This window comes from Nyctereutes procyonoides, unplaced genomic scaffold (genome assembly GCF_905146905.1).
Source record: "Nyctereutes procyonoides isolate TBG_1078 unplaced genomic scaffold, NYPRO_anot_genome, whole genome shotgun sequence".
NCBI lineage: Eukaryota > Metazoa > Chordata > Mammalia > Carnivora > Canidae > Nyctereutes > Nyctereutes procyonoides.
The window spans coordinates 35,518,668-35,531,781 of record NW_026575042.1 but is presented as its reverse complement, the minus strand read 5'-3'; the positions used below and the strand labels follow the sequence as shown (position 1 = coordinate 35,531,781).

Here is a 13,114-nt window from a genome sequence, read left to right as displayed (position 1 = left end):
TTTGGAACTTACATTCTAATGATGGGGAAAGAGACAATGAACATACAAGTCATCTGGAAATTTCTAAAGCTAAGTGTCACCGAGAAAATAGCATGACTTGGGGCAGAAGAGGGCTGCTCCTTTAGGTATAGTATCTAGTGATCAAAAGACTGAGGAGCAGGGGTGCCTGGCTAGCTCAGTCCGTGGGACATGCAACTTCTGATGTCGGGATTGTGAGTTCAAGCCCCACCTTAAGCATAAACTTTACTTTAAAAAAAAAAAAGATGAAGAATAAGGAGCCAGCTGTGTGAACTTTTGAAGCTATATCACTAGGCAGAGGAAACAGCAAATGCAAAGCCCCTTGTAGAAAATGTGTTTGGTATATTTAAGGTTTTTTAAGGTTTAGGAAAGAAGAGCAGGTCCTAGAAGCTCAAATGAAATGAGAAAGGCACAGATGGACAAGGAGGGGACCCTCTTGTTACCAGCCTCCCAGATGATGTTCCCCAGAGGAGTTTTGCATGGCTGCACCTCTAGATCCCCTCAGCTCTCCAATCAGCAAAAGCAGGACCCTGGGCAACCTGATATCCTCCCTACCACCATCACTTTGGACTGCAAAAGTTCCATCTACTTGTCTGTGTTCTGTGCACAAATTATAATCTCCTTTGTGTTCCTTGAAGTAGAAAGTTGGGAAATGCTAATGTAGGTTTTTGTGAATCATGGTAAACACTTTACATTTTAACTCCTGTATAATTTCAAGGGACAGAATTAGAGCCATTGCCTAAAAACTACATAGAAAGACATGTGCTTCAAAAAAGAAAAAAAAGAAAGAAAGACGTGCTTCAAAACAAGGAGGAATTTTAAAAATTAGCAGAACCATCTAATGATAGAATGAGTTGCCTCAAAAAATAGTCAGGTCGGAGGAAGAAAATATACATATTAGGTAGGAATACTAAATATTATAAAGATGTCAATTCACAATAAATTAATCTATACATTTAACATAACCAGGATTGGGAACCCTGGGTGGCGCAGCGGTTTGGTGCCTGCCTTTGGCCCAGGGCGCAATCCTGAAGACCCGGGATCGAATCCCACGTCGGGCTCCCGGTGCATGGAGCCTGCTTCTCCCTCTGCCTGTGTCTCTGCCTCTCTCTCTCTCTCTCTCTGTGCTCGGTGTGACTATCATAAATAAAAAAATAAAAAAATAAAAAAAAAACACATAAGCAGGATTAAAACATCAAGTTTTTGGGAGGGTCTAGGTGGCTCAGTCAGTTGGGCATCCAACTTTTGATATTGGCTCAGATCCTGATCTCAGGGTCCTGGGATCTAGCCCTGCACTGAGATCCCCTCTTAGCATGGAATTGGCTTGTCCCTCTCCCTCCTTCTCTCCCTTTTGCTCTCTAGCTTGCTTCCAATCTTCCAATCTCTGTCTCAAATACATAAATACAATCTTTTTTAAAAATCAAATTTTTTAAACTAGAAAATTTTATTCATTTATTTACTTATTTATTTTTAATAGGAATGTTTATACCAGCATCTTTTAAAAGATTTTTATTTATTTATTCATGAGAGACACAGAGAAGGCGGCAGAAACACAGGAGAGGGAGAAGCAGGCTCTATGCAGGAAGCCCAATGTGGGACTTGATCCCAGGACTCTAGGATCACACCCTGGGCCGAAGGCAGATGCTCAACCGCTGAGCCACCCAGGCATCCCAATTTTTATTTATTTTTAAGTTTTTATTTATCTTTAGTAATTCCCACACCCAGCATGGGACTTGAACTCACAACCCTGAGATCAAGAGTCACATGCACTTCTGACTATTCCAGACTGGTATATCCTAATTAGACAACTTTTTTTTTTAAGATTTCATTTATTTATTCATGAGAGACAGAAAGAGACAGAGATATAGGCAAAGGGAGAAGTAGACTCCCTGCGGGGAGCCGGATGCAGGACTCAATCCCAGGACCCTAGGATTATGACCTGAGCCAAAGGCAGGCCACCCAGGCACCCCCCCCCTTTTTTTTAAAGATTTTATTTATTCTAACTAGATAATTTTTAAGACTTAGGAAATACCAAAAAATAATTCTAAAAAAAAAAAAAAGAGAGAGAGAGAGAGAGCGACACTACCTCTTCTAAATATCAAACATATTAAACATAAAACAATTAAAACAGTACAGGGTGGCTCACTCAGTTAAGCATCTGCCTTCAGCTCAGGTCATGATCTCAGGGTACTGGAATGGAGCCCGGCACCAGGTTCCCTGCTCAGTGGTGAGCCTACTTCTCCCTCTCCCTCTGCCCCTCCCCTGTGCTCCTGCAGGCTTTCTCTCTATTCCCCTCTCTCTCAAATAAATAAAATCTTAAAAAAAAGAATAATTAAAACAATACAGAATAGGGATGTGACTAGTCAGATAGAACATGAAACAAAATTAAACAATCAAAAAATATATATGCAAAATTATACCTACAATTTTTACAAATTTAGTTTATTATAAAGATAGTAGTCTGGGAGTGCCTGGGTGGCTCAGTTGGGTAAGTGTCCAACTCTTGATTTCAGCTCAGGTCCTGATCTCAGGGTTGTGAGATTGAGCCTCATATCTGGCTCCCCACTCAGTGCGGAGTCTGCTTAGGATTTTCTCTCTCCTCTCCCTCTGTCCCTCCTCCCACCCACTCTCTCTCTCTCTCTCTCTCTCTCTCTCTCTCTTTCTCTCTCTCTTTTTCAAACATATAAATCTATAAAAAAAATAAAAATATATATAGTATTCTGAGGGTGAGACTCTGGCTGGTTCATTCCATAGAGCGTAGGACTCTTGAATCTCAGAGTGGTGAGTTGGGTGTGGAGCCTATTTGAAAAACAAAATAGTATTCTAAATCAATTGGGGAAAGATGGATATTCAAGGGTTTGCGTGTGTGGCTCAGAGGTTGAGTGTCTGCCTTCGGCTCAGGGTGTGATCCTGGGGTCCTGGGATGGGGTCCCACATCAGGCTCCCTGCAGGAAGCCTGCTTCTCCCTCTGCCTATGTCTCTGTCTCTCTGTGTCTCTCATGAATAAGTAAATAAAATCTTTTTTAAAAGATGGATATTCAATAAAAGGTTTGGGAAAAATGCAGAGCAACCTGGAAAAAAATAAAATTGCATCACCATCTTGTACTTTTTTTTTTCATCTTGTACTTTATGGCAAAATAAATTCTAGATAGAGGAAAGGCTGAAATGTGAAAAGAGAAAGAACAAAGGTACCAGAAGAAAACACCACAGAATTTCGGTATATATAGGATCTTGCTGTGGAAAAGCCTTCCTCAAAATGGTAAAACAGCACTCAAAAAAATAAATAAGAAGCTTTAGAAGAAAATACTAATAAACCCCATCTTTTTTACCCCAGCTGTATTAAACTATGATTGAAAATCAATAGTCGGTTAAGCATCTGCCTTCAGCTCAGGTCATGATCCCAGGCTCCTCCTCACTGTTCTTTTTTTATTTTTATTTATTTATTTGTTTGTTTGTTTATTTATTTATTTATTTATAATAGTCACACAGAGAGAGGCAGAGACATAGGCAGAGGGAGAAGCAGGCTCCATGAAGGGAGCCTGATGTGGGATTTGATCCTGGGTCTTCAGGATCGCACTCTGGGCCAAAGGCAGGCGCTAAGCCGCTGCACCACCCAGGGATCCCCTCCTCACTGTTCTTATATCTGTTACTATGTGTTCCACTGTTACAGATTCCATATAGGGTGAGATCATATAGTATTTGTCTTTTTGTATTAAATTAAACTAATTAAAAATGTATACACTATAGAGGTGACTGGATGGCTCGTTTAGGTGTACAACTCTTGATCTCAACCAGATCTTGATCTTAGGGTCGTGAGTTCAAGCTTTGTGTTGGGCTCCATGCCCACCATATATATAATATGTATATTTTAATAATATAATGATAAAAATAATATAAGTGTATATTATATATACATATATAATATACACATATATACACATTTAAAATCTAGATTTGGAGAAGAAAATCAACAAAAAGTAAAAACATATATGTAAGGGATATAAATAGGCCACACATAGAAAATATGTGTAGAAAAATAAATACAAGTGGCTCTCATATATATGAAAGGATACTCAACTTCATTCATAATAAAAGAAGTGCAATGGGGATCCCTGGGTGGCTCAGCGGTTTAACACCTGCCTTCGGTCCAGGGCATGATCCTGGAGACCCAGCATCGAGTCCCAGTCAGGCTCCCTGAGTGGAGCCTACTTCTCCCTCTGCCTGTGTCTCTGCATCTGTGTGTGTGTGTGTGTGTGTGTCTCGCGAATAAATAAATAAAATCTTAAAAATGTTTAAAAAAAATCTTTAAAAAATAAAAATAAATAAATAAAAGTAATTATATCCAGGACACCAGGGTGGCTCAGTGGGTTAAGCATCCAACTCTTGATTTCACCTGACGTCATGACCTCGGGGTGCTGGGATGAAGCCCCACATCAGGCTCTGCATTCAGGGCAGTCCGCTTGTCCTTCTAGCTCTGCTCCTCCCCTCTTGAGGGTGCACTGCTTGAGGGCACATACTTGCGCATGTGCACTCTCTCTTTCTCCCTAAAATAAATAAATAAAATATTTTTAAAAGAAACAAATAGGTATGCCTGGGTGGCTCAGTGGTTGAGCATTTGCCTTTATCTCAGGGCATGATCCTGGAGTCCCTAGATCGAGTCCCACATCGGGCTCCCTGCATAAAGCCTGCTTCTCCCTCTCTCTGTGTCTCTTATGAATAAATAAATAAAATATTTAAAAATAAAAATAAATAAATAAGATAAAAAGTCGTTAATATCCTGGTAACTGCATGTGGGAAAAATAGTCTCATAATTGAAGAAAGGAATGCAAATTGATACCACGTTTACTGAGGGCAACTGGCAATGTCTAGCAAAATCACAAACACAGGACACCTGTGTGGCTCAGTGGTTGAGTGTTTGCTTTGGCTCAGATTGTGATCCCGGGGTCCCCAGATCCTGGGATAGAGTCCCACTTGGGGCTCCCTACAGGGAGCCTGCTTTTCCCTCTGCCCATGTCTCTGCCTCTCTCTCTCTCTCTCTGTCTCTCATGCATGAATAAATAAAATAAAATCTTAAAAAAAAAAAGTCACAAACACATCTGCCCTTTGATCCAGAAGTTCTGCCTTTAGATATTTATCTTACAAATTTGCCTACATACATGAAAAAAAGATATGTAATCAAAATGATTCATTGCAGCCTCATTTATTTTTTCTTTAAAAAATTTTTTGCAGCCTTGTTTATAATAACAAGGTTGGAAACACCAAAATATTCATAAATAGATTTAATAAATTAGGACATATCTGTACAATGAAATGCTATGCACCAATTCAAAGGAACAAAACACCTCTAAGTAATGATATGGTATAATGTCTAAGATATGTTATTACAGGGAAAATATTGTATATTGTATACTAACACTAATGTTAAAAAAAAAAGAATATTAAGGAACACTTGGCTGGCTTAGTTGGTAGAGTTTTGACTCTTGATCTTAGGGTTGTGAGTTCAAGCCCCACATTGGGTGTAAAGCTTACTTTAAAAAGGAAAAAAATTGGACACGTAGCGGAAGTCCCTCCAGCCGCGGTGTTGTGCTGTGGGGAAGAGAGACGGATTTGTAAACCCCGGAGCGAGGTTCTGCCTCCCCGAGGCCGCTGCGGTGCCGAGACCCTGGGTGAAGCCGCCCTCCCCAGGTCTGACCAGGAGGCAAAACCTTCAACTGAGGACTTGGGGGATAAGAAGGAAGGAGAATACATTAAACTCAAAGTCATTGGACAGGATTGCAGTGAGATTCACTTCAAAGTGAAAATGACAACACATCTCAAGAAACTCAAAGAATCATACTGTCAAAGACAGGGAGTTCCAATGAATTCACTCAGGTTTCTCTTTGAAGGTCAGAGAATCGCTGATGATCACACTCCAAAAGAACTGGGAATGGAGGAAGAAGATGTGATTGAAGTTTATCAGGAACAAACAGGGGGTCATTCAACGATTTAGATATTCTTTTTATTTTTTTTCTTTACCCTCAATCCTTTTTTATTTTTAAAAATAGTTCTTTTGTAATGTGGTGTTCAAAACGGAATTGAAAACTGGCACCCCATCTCTTTAAAACATCTGGTAATTTGAATTCTAGTGCCCATTACTCATTATCACTTGTTTTCATTGTGCTGATTTTTGGTGATCAAACCTCAGCCCCCTTCATATTGCCCTTTCCTTTTTAAAAATTACATGTGTGCACAGAGAGGCCACCTTTTCCAGGACTGTGCATTTTCAGGCTTGTGATAAATAAGATCGACCAATACAAGTGTTCATGATGACTTCCCAATTGGCCCTGAAGTTCTAGCATGTGATTGCTTCACTCCTGGACTATGACTTTCAGTGGGAGATGGAAGTTTTTCAGAGAACTGAACTGTGGAAAAATGACCTTTCCTTAACTTGAAGCTTCTTTTAAAATTTGAGGGTCTGGACCAAAAGAAGAGAAATATCAGGCTGGAGTCGAGAAGACAGAGATGATGAGAGTAAATGACTAACTCCAGGGATCCCTGGGTGGCGCAGCGGTTTGGCGCCTGCCTTTGGCCCAGGGCACGATCCTGGAGACCCGGGATCGAATCCCACGTCGGGCTCCCGGTGCATGGAGCCTGCTTCTCCCTCTGCCTGTGTCTCTGCCTCTCTCTCTCTCTCACTGTGTGCCTATCATGAATAAAAAAAAATAAAAAATAAAAAAATTAATGACTAACTCCAGAGATGGCTTCACTGAAGAGAAAGCATTTTAAGATAAAAGTCTTGTCAGAAGATCCCAGAAAAGTTCTAATTTTCATTAGCAGTTAATAAAGTTATTCATGCAGAAGTGTATTCAACAGAACACTGCTCTTTTTTATTTTATTTGTACTTTTTTGGCCTGGGATATGGGTTTTAAATGGACATTGTACCAGCTTCATTAAAATAAACAAAATATTTGTAAAAACCGTAAATAAAAATTAAAAAAAAAGAAAAAAATTTTTTAAAAAAAGAAAAAATTGACATATGTGCATCTCTGGAAGGCTACACTTAACAGTGGTTGCCTCTGGAGAGGAGAAATGAGGTGCTGGAATGTGGGGGATGGGGATAGAAGAAGAGAGACTTTCTCTTCTTCTTTTTTTTTTTTTTTCAAGGTTTTATTTATTGGAAGGCCGGGTGGCTCAGGGGTTTAGCACCGCCTTTGGCTCAGGTCATGATCCTGGGGTCCCAGGATCAAGTCCCACATCGGGCTCCCTGCATGGAGCCTGCTTCTCCCCTCTGCCTGTGTCTCTGCCTCTCTCTGTCTCTCATGAATAAATAAATAAAATCTTTAAAAAATAATAAATAAATAAATAAATAAATAAATAAATAATAGTAAGTTCTTCCCCAGAGAAGTGTTGGTACAGAGCTGAAAAGACTATTTTCATTGTACTTTGCAGGGACAGTTCCATGTTTGTAGGGAATTTCAAACCAGACACCAGCCTTTAGTAAAAAAAAACTTTCTTAGTTCTGTGATCTATAACTCTGGTGGACTTGCTTTATTGCTCCAATTGGATTATAAACTCCTTAAGGACAGGGAGTCTGAATTTTGCTCTTTAAAAAAATGCCCGTCGTCCTTTAAAAGCACAAAGGTACATATACTTGCCAAAAAAAAGAATGCAGGGACATCTGTTTCTTCACAGCTGACATAGTACAGAATCAGTGCCCAGAGCTGTAGGTCACATATTGTTGTTCTAACCTTCCATATCACAAAGAGAAATGTAATACCATTTTCCTGGTAAAGAAGGTTCAGTCAGCACATTTTGGTTTTGGAGTGGTAAAACACTAGTTTATTTGTTCAAAGTTAATGGACCAAGAAGAGTTGATCAGTACATTGCCAGGATGTCAATTTACACAACACCAACAACTGCCGATCTGGGGACTAGGACCTTTCCCTGGGTACCCACTTAGGTTCTCTAATTAGTTATCATTGATCCCTCGAGCATGAATCTTGACCTTGATAAATGTGTACTGAATGAATGAATGCAATAACATATCAATACATGCCCAAATGAGTAGACAAATTATTGAATAAACAGATGCATAAATACATGAATTAATTAATTAATGAAACATTTTCTTATGGGGCAGACAGACATACTATGGGTCAGGGACACTGATCTTGCCCTTACTGAACGACTTAGAAAGTAGAAACAGAGGTGCCTGGGTGGCCCAATCAGTTAAGCGTCCAACTCTTGATTTCGGCTCAGGTTGTGATCTCAGGGTTATGGGATAAAAGCCCCTTGTTGGGATCCGCACTCAGCACAGTCTGCTTGTCCCTCTCCCTCTGCTCCTCCACCTGCTTACTCATTCTCTCTCTCTTAAATAAGAAAATTCTTAAAAAAAAAAAGTAGAAATAGACACAAAGAGGGGTACCTGGGTGTTTTGAGTCCATTAAGTGTCTGCCTTCAGCTCAGGTCATAATCCCAGGGTCCTGGGGTCAAGCTCAGCAGGGAGTCTGCTTCTCCCTCCCCTTCCACCCCTCCCCCCTGCACACTTACACACACTCTCTCTCAAACAAATAAATATTTTTTTTTAAAAAGAAATAGGGGCAGCCCCGGTGGCTCAGCGGTTTAGCGCCGCCTTCAGCCTAGGGCCTGATCCTGGAGACCCAGGATGGAGTCCCACATTGGGCTCCCTGCATGGAGCCTGCTTCTCCCTCTGCCTCTCTCTCTCTCTCTCTCTCTCTCTCTCTCCGTCTCTCATGAATAAATAAATAAAATCTTTAAAAAATAAATAAATAAAAGTTAAAAAAGAAATAGACACAAAGAGCCCAAGACTCGGGTTCTTCTTGCCAAAAGTGGCCCCACCTCCTGGTCAGTGCCCAAGAGTGCACCCAACCAAGCAGAGCACAGAGCACAGGGTCAGAACCACACATACCCAGATGGACCCCTGCCAAGGAACCTTTTATTTGTCTTCAGGGCCAAGATACAGCTGCTATTCAAAGAAATAGCTACCTAAGTCCCCTGATTAAAAAATTGGTTTCCCCTGTTATTTGACCCTTTATGATTCTAGATATTTTATGCCTGATTTTTTTTCACACCAGGAAACATGTATATGTCAAAGTGTGATCCTGACCATGTTTGTGCGTGCGTATGCGTGTGCCACTTAATATGTCTCCCCCCATGTACATATACCCTAGAGCAACAGAAAATACCAATTACAGCTCAAAAGCTAGAAGGTGCAAAAGATTGAAGTGGTCAAGATAAAAGACTACAAGGACGCTTAGGTGGCTCAGAGCTAAAATACCAAACCTACCCTCCACCCACTTCTCTTCGGGTTCTAATCTCCCTTCCCTGCTTTTTCTCCACAGTACATGTTATATATTCATGTTTGTCTGAATTTCTCCTGAAAAAATTCTAAGTAAACAGGCATCCTTAGTCCTTGTGAATAATTCCTTACACATAGTAGGTACTCAATAAATATCTGTTTAATAATTTTTTTAAAGAATCTATTTATTTATTTATTTATTTATTTATTTATTTATTTATTTATGAGAGACACACGGAGAGAGGCAGAGACACAGGCAGAGGGAGAAGCAGGCTCCCTGTAGGGACCCCAATGGGGGACTGGATCCCAGGACCCTTTTTTTTTTAAAGGAACAACAAATACTTTTATTGCACATTTATGAAATCTGCATAGTTGTATCAAGTGTTCTTCCTGCCTACTATGCTCTCATTCATGTTAAAATTTGGTTGAAACACGTATCCAATCTGGAACCTTTTAAAAACGGTCAACAGGGGATATTTCTCTCTCTACATATACATATATATAGATTTTTCTTTTCTTTTTACAAACCCATATCCCTTATCTTTTAGAAGCAAAAAAAGGGGAGGAGTATTTAAATGTTTTTTTTTTTTTGTTTTTTTTGTTTTTTTTGGGCCAGCAGCAGCCTTTGACATCTATAGTTGACGATTTTTGGATGCTACAAGATTTTACTGAAACAGTAAAATCCTGCGATCATTACCTGAGCCAAAGGCAGATGCTCAACCACTGAGCCACCCAGATGTTCCAATAACTTTTTTTTAGAGAAAAAGAAGTTTATAGAACAAGACACTTGAAGGGAGAACTACCTACATTTCATTTCTTTTTTTTTTTAAGATTTTTTTTCTTATTTATTTGAGAGAGAGAAAGAGAGCAAGAGAGAGGAGAGGGAGAGGCAGAGGGAGAAGCAGGTTCCCCGCTGAGCAGGGAGCCCAATGGAGGATCCTGGGATCCTGACCTGAGCTGAAGGCAGACGCTTAACCGACTGAGCCACCTGACCCTAGTTTTCACTTCTTTTCAAGTAATTTATTCCTACTTAAAGATAGAGTGCCCTACATGTAACAGTTACATGCAAAAATGTTATAAAATCGTCCTTGGTTTTACATTGATAAATGAAAAACGTTAAAATTATCCATTTGAACAAGGTATGCAAGGCTTTTTATGCTGTCCTTTTTTGTTAAACAGTGAAAGGAAAATAACTTACTGGAATATAAATGAGTATGCCATTAATGGAGTAGGGGGGTATTTTCATAGAACCAGTATTCTTCTTTAAGATTTTATTTATTTATTTTTGAGAGACAGAGAGAGAAGCAGAGACACAGGCAGAGGGAGAAGTAGGCTCCACCCAGGGAGCCCGATGTGGGACTAGTTCCCAGGACTCCAGGATCACACCCTGGGCCAAAGGCAAGTGCTAAACCGCTGAGCCACCTGGGCTGTCCCATAGAACCAGTATTTTCCTGTATCCCATCTCCATTTGATGTCCATTGAAACACACTACTGGCCATTTAGTTAAAAAAAATGAAAAAAAATGTAATGTGCTTATGTACATACACAATTACTTTATGTACAACAAAGGAATAGGGAAGAGGAAAATGAGAGAATAGAGAAAACTATACCAAATTAATCCGGATGTGGTGGAACCAAGTTTTGCTTTTCTCATTGAGAATGTCTTCTTAGTCTGGAGGAACAAAGTTCTGGAGTAAAGTAGCAGGTTCCCTTTTACTTTTTTTTTAAGATTTTATTTTTAAGGGATCTCTACACCAACACAGGTTTGGGGCTTGAACTCACACTCCTGAGATCAACAGTTGAATGCTCTACCAAGTGAGCCAGATGCCCCTCACTTTCCCTTTGTAATACACAGCCTTCTGTCTGCAGCTGGAAAACATCTAGTGTGTCTTCATCTTCCATTTCCAAATGTGCAGGTGTGTCTGTTCCATTGATTGGCTGCCCATCAAAACAGAATCTGATCTGCCTCATTGACAAACCCAGCTTTTTACAGTGGGCTTTCAAGAGTTTACTAAGAGGTGTATACCTCTTAATCTTACACTGCCTGCTGGACCATCCTGCCCACCACCTTTAAATTAATAGATCCTTGTTCTCAGTCTTGATTCCTTCTTTGGGCCTTTCATCAGCCATGGAGAGTGCCTCGCTTCAAGAGAGGCACCGATCTATACAAAAGAAGCACAAGGTAGCACCAGGAGTGGCAGACAGAGGAAGTGGCCAAGGTGAAGGAGGGAGAGCTAAATGACATATTTAACAGTGAAAATTAGAACAAACCACAAAAAAAATAAAGTAATGATTAGGCACATTTTGGCATAGTCATTTGATTGACTATTGTGTATTCATTACAAATGTAATTATGATGATTATATCAACTTGGAGAATAGATATCCTGTTAAGAGGGAAAGCAAATGCAAAATGCAGGTGTGGTGCCTTGTTGCAATCATGGCCCCAAGGAACCACACTGGATGTATCTGGATTTCATGAAGTCCTCACTCACAAAGATTCTGGATTTGGCCATGTGACTAGCTTTGTACAATGGGACATTAACAAATGATGAGTCAGACTGCAGCTTGAAAACCAGTTGTACTGGGGTCTTAATCTTTCTCTTTTGCTGCTTTTGGAACCCTACCACCCATGTAACATGCTGGAAATATATACCCAAGCCCATAGCCAGCTCCCAACATATGAATGAGGTCATATTATATCATTCAGCCCCAGCTAAACCACCGGAAGACTACACTGACATAAATGACCCTAGTTAGCAATAATAGAAGAAGGATACCTGGATTGCTCAGTGGTTAAACTCTGCTTTCAGCTCAGGGCCTGATGCTAGAGTTCAAGGATCCAGTCCCAAATCGGGTTCCCTGAGAGGAGCCTGCTTCTCCCTCTGCATGTCTCTGCCTCTCTCTCTGTCTCTCATGAATAAATAAAATCTAAAAAAAAAAAAAAGAAAGAAAGAAAGAAAAAGAAATGCTCAGTTGATTCCCATCCAACTTGATGACTCACAGAATTGCAAGCAAGTAAAAGGGTTGTAGTGTTAAGCACTAAGTTTTGAGTAGTTTGATATAATTCCTACTTTGTTAAAAAAAAAAAAGTGTGAGTATGTAGAAGGAAAGTAGCAAAGCTGTTTACACAGAAAAGACCTCACAGCAATCCTGTGACAAAAGAAACTCAGGTGAAGAAATCTGTTGACTCTGTATAACTTGACCTGACTCCACCTACCAGCAGAGATCAACATATATCCTAGAGAAAAAGTTATTTATTTATTTTTTATGTATTACTATTTTTAAATATTTTATTTATTTATCCACGAGAGACAGAGAGAGAGGCAGACACAGACATAGGTTCCTCCCTTGCAGGGAGCCCCATGCAGGAGTCGATCCTCAGGACCAGGATCATGCCCTGAGCCAAAGGTAGACACTCAACCACTGAGCCACCCACGCAACCCGAGAAAAAGTTATTTAAACAGTAACAACAAAAATAAACGCACAGATGAGTAGAGAGGTTCTGTTTAGAGTGATGAAAAAAATTTGGAAATCATGGTGCTGGTTGTACAACATTGTGGTTTTAATTAACATCATTGAATTTGTATATCTTAAAATGGTTAAGGGGCGCCTGGCTGGCTCAGTCGGTGAAACATGCAACTCTTGATCTCAGGATTGTGAGTTCGAAACCCAACACTACAGTAGGTGTAGAGACTGCTTAAAAATAAAAATATTGGGGATCCCTGGGTGGCGCAGCGGTGTGGCGCCTGCCTTTGGCCCAGGGCGAGATCCTGGAGACCCGGGATCGAATCCCACG

At 40.2% G+C, this 13,114-nt stretch overlaps 1 pseudogene; it reads right to left on the bottom strand.

Annotated features, from left to right (window-relative positions):
* Positions 1-9,206: 9,206 nt before the first annotated feature.
* On the bottom strand, positions 9,207-11,446 carry LOC129506959 (small ubiquitin-related modifier 2-like; annotated as a pseudogene).
* Between the last annotated feature and the right edge of the window lie 1,668 nt (positions 11,447-13,114).